The sequence below is a fragment of the Equus asinus genome, chromosome 16 (genome assembly GCF_041296235.1).
Source record: "Equus asinus isolate D_3611 breed Donkey chromosome 16, EquAss-T2T_v2, whole genome shotgun sequence".
Taxonomy (NCBI): domain Eukaryota; kingdom Metazoa; phylum Chordata; class Mammalia; order Perissodactyla; family Equidae; genus Equus; species Equus asinus.
The window spans coordinates 44405746-44413264 of NC_091805.1; the positions used below are offsets into that span (position 1 = coordinate 44405746).

Consider the following 7519-nt stretch of genomic DNA (forward strand, 5'->3'; position numbering starts at 1 on the left):
TCTGGCGAAGATTGAGTGGTGTCTCAGGGAGGCAAGGTGAGTGGGGAGAAAAGGGTGAGCATCCAGGGGTTGGGAGGAGCAAGAGCACAGAGCCCCCAGGGCAGGGAAGAGAGGAGAGATCCTTTCTATGATTCTCCAGGTAAGTCCTAGAGGATGCATCCTAGGATGGTGCAAACCATGAGAGCAAGAGGGCTCAGGAAGCACAAGAAGCTGATACACAGAGAGATGAGAGTCTGGGCAGGAAAAATAAGGCTTTGACAGGAAGATTATTTTAGCAGAAAGCAGAAGGATACACGGAAAACTCAGTCCCTGGAGCCAGAAATAAAAGGCCATCAGCCAGCTTGTGCCACCTTGGTGCCTCATTTGGTCACCTGAGAGTGCAGCAGGTCCAGAGGATGCTCAGGATGCCTGGCCACAGGCAGCACGGCTGGGAGTACTTCCTCAGTCAAGGAGCCTAGGTTCCTGGCAACTGGATGGTTCCTTGGGCGGGGGGGGGGGGGGGGTTGCGGTGAAGAACAGAGGGGGAAATGCTTGCTTTGAAGCTTTGGGGAAAACATCGACTGCCTTACCCTCTCTGGGCCTGAGTTTCTTCCCCTGTCAAATGAAGAGGTTGGACCTGGTGGCTCCTGAAGCCCCTTCCAGCTCTGACATTTTGAGATTCTGTTTTCAAAAAATAAATAAAAATTGAAACAATAAGAAAAAATCTGAGAGGAGAAGAGGAAGGTGAGAGAGAAAAACTTGAGGAAAAAAGAACAACAGGCCAGCACAGGATGGGGAGGGCTGCCCACGTCTTACGGCAGGCAGTTGAGCTTTGGCAAGTGGGATGGAACCTCCGGAGCTGGTACCACTGTTGTGTTAAGAGGAGTGAACGTTGTCAAGGCCTAGAACTTCTCTGTAAATCCTCGGCCCAGTCACAGGAAGCCCCAGGTCAATTGGGGCTCTTTAGCTTTAAGCCTAGAGACTGCTCTGGAGGTCCCGGCAGACCCAGACCCTTGCCCTGGAGAGTGCAACGCTGAGAGCAGAGGACCCTGTCGCCTCTAATTATATTGTCCACAAGGAGAAGCTGGAGAGGTTCCTGGGCCTGCGGCCACAGCCTAAGTCTGCAGCTCATGCCTGAGTGGGGCAGGGCCAGCCCAGCGGGAGGATTAATGACAGTGATTGAATATTTTATAAGTGGAATATTGTGTGTTTTCCAAAACCAAATGGAATGTCATTTTTTTGTTCCAAGAGAGATGGGGGACGTCACTGTCCTCGTTTCCCATTCAGACCACATACTCCATGGCAAGAAGATGAATGGGACTCAGAGTTTCCCTGAGAGAAGGGGAGAGACGGAAGGGGAGAGAGAAGAGCCTTCATCACTTTGTCCTCTCCCTGCCAGCCTGGCCCCACCTTGCTGCCTCCCTGGTCACCCAGAACTTGAACCCACTGACCCCTGGACCACTCCCACAGCCAAGTCCTTTTTCCTGACCCCTGTGTGGTCTCTGGACTCGAGACCTAATGCCGGCTTTGCTCTACTCCACACTACAAAGAACACAGAGACGAAATCACAAGGTCAACAAATCCATCCCTCTGTTCCCAAGAAACACAGAGTATCAGATGTGGAAAATTTCCTCCCAGATCTTCCTTCACATTCTTAGTCCAAGGTCTTATTTTCTTTAGGAATGCCTTCCTTTGGTCTAAGTGATGTCCATCTTGTTACAGATGAAGGTGATGTCTTCTAAATGTTGACTTTTGCAGAGAATGAATGATGACTGGCCTCCTTCTGTGGGGTGGAAGCTCTGCCTGTTCTCCATATGAAAGTCTCCGGGATTGAAGTGCTTCGGAAAGCCGGGCTCCGGCTTTGCCTCCTAACTCGTCCTCCTTAATGCGTTGTTGGCCTGTGCAAATGGAACTATTTGATTAGCGCAGGAAGGGTGAGAGGCCCTTCCTTTCTCAATACGCTATTACATGCTCCAAGGCCACCCACATGCTCCGCTACTTTGCATTTGCCCTGCAATCTTTCACACCAGTTGACTTTTCATCTCCAAATCCCCTTTCACATTAAACACAAACCCACACACTCTGTCCCATTTTCCTTTGAAATAAATCATAAGCCCATGCCAGAAACAACTCAGGGTGTTCTCTGGAATTTGTAAACAGCATTAAAGTCTTGTGGGAAATGTCACAGAGTGTTGGTCTGAATTTATTAAGTAATTTCTCAGCTTAAAATATATCTTTCCAGCCTGCTGTCTGACAACATTTACCTCTAATGGAATTTTATCCACTCTTGATCACTAAGCACGCTCCCATCCCAGAGAGCAGAGTCCCAAGCTCCTCCTCTTCTGTTCCACAGCCCGGCAGATTTCAGACCCGCTAGCCGTGTTCCCACTGCTCAGAAGAGAAGCTCCAGGACTCTGGGTCTCTAGGACGCCTGACTGTTCTGTGTTTCTGAGGGCACAAGCACACCATCACACCACACACATGGAGAGGTAGCTGAACTTAGCCACTTACTAACAACGCTGCATCCAGCTCACGCCAGTGGCAGACCAGGGAACGGCTTGAGGAGGGAACTTTAGTCCCCCTCAATCTTAGGCAGGTTGCTTAACAACTCTGTGCTTCAGTTTCCTTATCTGTATAATGGTGATAATATTAGTGACTGTCTCGTAAGATTGTCTTGAGAATTAAAGTAATAGATGTAAAATGCATAGAACAAAGCATGGTTATTGTTTTTAAATAATAAATTGTGATAATTAATAATTCTTTATTTTATTATTTTTTAAATACTTGCTCTTAGTACCTGCCTGGCAGTGTCTCCTTTGCGTCTCTTCTAATTAGATGTACAAGTTCTCAGTCTCCGTAAGTAAGCTGTTTACTGTCTGGCGAGTGGGGAGAGGACCAGGCGATGGCTGTCCATGCTGAGGGGTGGCCAACACCGCTTCCGCATGAGGCTCTTCTCCTCGCGCACCCTGCTCCGAGGATGCGAGGACAAATGCAGCTCTCAGGAGGTTTGCATTTCTGGCACTGACGGGAGGAGCCACCCACGCTGCCTTCTTCTCAAGAGACTCCGAGCAGATCCTCTTCACGCGGGCTCGGCCAACAGCTGCCGGGTGGGAGAGGAGCCAGGACAAAAGGAGCTGAAGGTCTTAGGAGGTATCGAAGCTATATTTAGGGGGACATAAGCTTTATTGAGATATAACTAACAAATAAAGTTCTAATAATTTAAAGGGTACATGATGATTTGATATACATGTACACTGTGAAGTGACTCCCACACTTAAGTTAATTGACATGTCCATCACCTCACAGAGTTACCAATTTTGTTTTCCTTTTTTTTTTTTTTGGTGAGAATGTTTAAGACCTACTTTCAAAAATTTCAAGTATACAATACAGTATTATATTTTTCTAATTTACCTTTTTCTTTATTTTAGGGGAGAGATTGGCCCTGAGCTAACATATGTTGCCAATCTTCCTCTTATTTTCTTCTTCCCCAAAGTCCCGGTGCATGGTTGTATATCTTAGTTGTAGATTCTTCCGGTTCTTCTGTGTGGGATGCTGCCTCAGAGTGGCTTGATAAGTAGCTCTAGGTCCAGGCCCAGGATCCGAACCAGTGAACCCCAGGCCCCCCAAGTGGATTGTGCAAAAGGCCCCATACGATACAGTATTGTTAACTGCAATCACTATGCTGTACATTAGATCCTTGGAACTTATTCATCTTATAATTGGAAGTTTACCCTTTTTTTTGGAGGAAAATTAGCCCTGAGTTAACATCCCCTGCCAATCCTCCTCTTTTTGCTGAGGAAGACCGGCCCTGAACTAACATCTGTGCCCATCTTCCTCTACTTTATATGTGGGACGCCTGCCACAGCATGGCTTGATAAGTGGTGCATAGGTCTGCACCCAGGCTACAAACCAGCAAACCCTGGGTCACCAAAGCAGAGTGCCCAAACTTAACCACTACGCCACCAGGCCAGCCCTTCAAGTTTACCTTTTGATCAACCTCTCCCTGTTTCCCCCACCCCCAGCCCCTGTCAACGACCAGTCTACTCTCTGTTTCCATGAGTCCAACTTTTTAAGTTGAAACTAGTTTCAAGGGCCAATCTCAGAACAAAAGTTAAAGCAATGGTTAATCAGAATAATTACAAAAGTGTGGAAAAACTAGTAAGGAACAAAAAAATCTGAGACAAAATATAAATGAATTAAAACGCACTGGGCCAGGTTAAGAAGTCAAGTATAAAATTAGAAATTTGAAATTTTCTATTAGAAATTTTGTCCTGTTCTGGAACATATGTTCTATTTGAGTATATCCCTTCTCTACTCTAAGAATATACGTACAAAGGCGATGGAATAGCAGGTGCATGTGCTGAAAAATGTTTCATTTGGGGTTCCTTTTTATCTGGAGTCAAGACAGTAGCCAACCTTCTGTTTGACAACATTGCCTTAAACATATTGCAGTTAATTATACCACTTCGCATCACATTTTAATTTGTGAAGATATAGGAGACATCTTTGTTTCTTGAGGAGATTTTCAAATTGGTTACACTCACTGGAGATACATTCACACACTCATAGAGGGATAGTTATGTGTATTCTAAACTCATCCTCTTTTTTCAACTTCAGAGGATGGCTTTCTAATCGTCTCTCCAAAGTCTAAAGGATACTTTGACTCGGTTGGAACACAGAATAAGCCAAACATTTATTTGTTTATACTTTGGACTTTTAAATACATGTGAGGAATTATGAGACTATTTAAAGTATTTAATTCTGCCTCTTAAACCTTGAGTAAAGCAGCAGAGTGAGGGGACAGTCCTATGTGCCAGACAAGCACTCAGGCAGTAGGTGGAATGAAGGGTGGGTTTTGAAGAGCCAGCGTTAGGAAGCCCAACCCAGGGAGTCAATGTCTTCCTCAGGGCAGTAAAATCCAACAGTTAATGAGCAAAACTACAGAAATGACAGAGAGCTGGAAGACAGCTAGGAAGGTCAAATGCAAACAGACCAGGGCTGAAAATAAACCTAGGATTCATCATAAATGAATTAAACCTACCAGGCAATTTTGCATTTGATGTTTATGGTGTTTTTGTTAGTTAGAATTTATATTTGTGTGTCTGTGTCTGTGTCTATGTTCTCAGAACATACTCCATTGGTATTTTCTCAGCATTCATTAAGAAACTTCTTTTTCTTAAAAAAAAATTTTGGTTTTTAAAAACTCATGTGATATTTCCTGTCTGTAGATTTGGTTTTGCAAGTCATGCCCTGGAAAGTTGTTCTCAAATCTTGGTCTGCCTCAGAATCCCTGGGAGACTCTGAGTCAATAAGGCTGGGCATCTGCACTTTTTACAAGCTGCTCGAACACGAAAGCTTGAGAACCGTCGCCCCAGAGAACAGCTCCCTCCACACCGTGTAAGCGAAGTGAGCAACTGCTACCTGGTGTTGTAACTCTCTCACTTCTCTCCTTTGTTCATACTTGGGAACTCATTAAAATATAAAGAAAGTCACATGACTAATAAGAACCGCTTGAGATGTGTTTCCTACCATCACGTTACTTATCTGGAGAAACTAACAGGAAGACCCAGCATGGACATGGGGAGTTCACCACTAACACAAGGCAACCTGGGCTGGGGGTGAAGGTGGGAGAGGTGTTGTATTTGGGCACATAACTGGGAGGTCAGACAAGTGAGAGTTAGGGCTGCAATGACCAGGGCAGTATTTATAGTTAAAATGAGTCTGGAAGGGGTCCCCAAAAGCTGGATAGACTATGTTCAGACATGTACTTGGAGGTGCATTGCAAGTGAGAGAAGGCTGCAATTTAAGGTTGCTGGGCAATTATCAGAGTTCCTCTCTTTGCAGTAGTTAGGTGCTAATTAAAAGTTGCCTTTGGCTCCCGGAGGCACTAGCTAGTTAAAGCTTAAAGAGGAGGAATTTTTTTTTTTAAGGAGTCCATAAAATTTAGTACTTAATTTTTATTCATTGTGAATCAATGCAGAAACCAGAATAGACCTAACACAGTGCTGCTGAGCGTGTTTTGGAATCACTACACATTCTTGGCTGGAATCAGAAAGGTGATAAAAGTAAAGAAGAGGTCTCAGGTCTGCAGTTCCACTTGCGGTTACAGCTCTGCCCTTGCCGTCTACTGACAGGAACGTCTCCAGGAATAGGAAGGCAGCAAAGCCTAGGGGGATGGGTGGAGGGAAAATCAAGTGTATGGGATCCATGGGGGCAGCCAGGGCCTCTGCTCTTGGCTCCACAGTTTAGGGACCCCTGACGTCCACTCCTCTTCCTGGTTATGCCCGTCCCCACAGGGTGAGGAGTCCACAGGGCTAAGAGACATGCCCAGCAGGAGTCTATGACCTCCCTTTCAGGCAATACTCTGAGTATCTAGGACAAGGGAATTCACAGGCCTCCTTCCCAAGTCCATATTCCCAAGTATGTGCAGTACCACCGATGTGGACATACCAAGGCCCAACGGGTAGCCAAAGAGATAGTGTTGGGAGAGGGTGTAGACAGACTTGGACAAGTGGGTAATACACATGAGGCCCCCATACTGAGGGATGGAGGGAAAGAGAAAGGAGATGGGTTAGAAGGGCCTCAATTTCTACTCTTGCCTGAACTGTGAAAACATTAGGGGAAGACACCAGTGACTCCCAACATCTTGGGAATTGTGACATGCCGTCACAATTGCCCTCTGCACAGCCCCTTTCTATTTCTTGTCTAACAACCAGATGTTAAATAGCTATTTATTGTCACACATTTCCATGGAGAGAGAGGCATTCCACTCTATCTCCTGGGAGGGAACAGCAAAACTCCTGCCATCCTCTCTCTACTTCCTTCTGGTTCTTCCAAAGGAGGAGGAGAGACTTGTCTGTTTGGTAAGGTTACAGAAACATCTGTAAGTGCACAGCTCAGCCCATCCTGGGCTCTTTTAGAGACTCTGCCTTCCTGCAGCCATCACTTGTCTCCTCCGGGCATGTATCAGCAGCAGGGATCCACAGCTTCTCCATCCTGGGAGTGTGTTCATAGATTCAATTCGGGAGGAAAGAGTAGACAGTCTGCCTTTCGCCATAGATCTGACTGCCTTCTCCATTCCAGCTGCAATCACGGACCTCTCCAGCTGCATCTTATGCACGTGGTGATGCATATACAACTTCAGCAAGGCCAGTTCTGAGATGAACCATGGGGGGCTTCATAGACAACAGACAGCAGGAAGTAAAAAAAGAGAAGGACAACGGAAACTTCTTCTCGGTTTAGGAGAGAAGAAAACTAGAACAAGAGATGAGGAGTCATAGAAAACTAATTGCGGTGAGCAACCAGGAAAATAGCAGTTGAAGGAAACAGCCTTGTCTGGAGAGAATACAGGAAAAAAGGGATGGGAAAGGGAGCTGGAGGTTAGAGGACACAGCACTAGTGGAATTTAAAGTAGGCCACAGACACAGGGAGAAAATCTTCAAGGGAACCTGAAAGGACTCCAGGGCACAGATACCCTGCTTAGGAGTCAGGCCCTAGAATCCAGAAGAAGGGCGCAGTGGTTCCAAGGACCAAGGTGGTC

General features: G+C 45.9%; 1 long non-coding RNA gene across 1 annotated transcript; it reads left to right on the forward strand.

Moving 5' to 3' along the window:
- The first annotated feature begins 1902 nt into the window (after window positions 1-1902).
- On the forward strand, window positions 1903-5478 carry LOC139040406 (uncharacterized). The gene is made up of 3 exons (XR_011494904.1): window positions 1903-2468; window positions 2774-3129; window positions 5208-5478. It is a non-coding gene; the product is annotated as an uncharacterized lncRNA (long non-coding RNA).
- Window positions 5479-7519: the final 2041 nt, after the last annotated feature.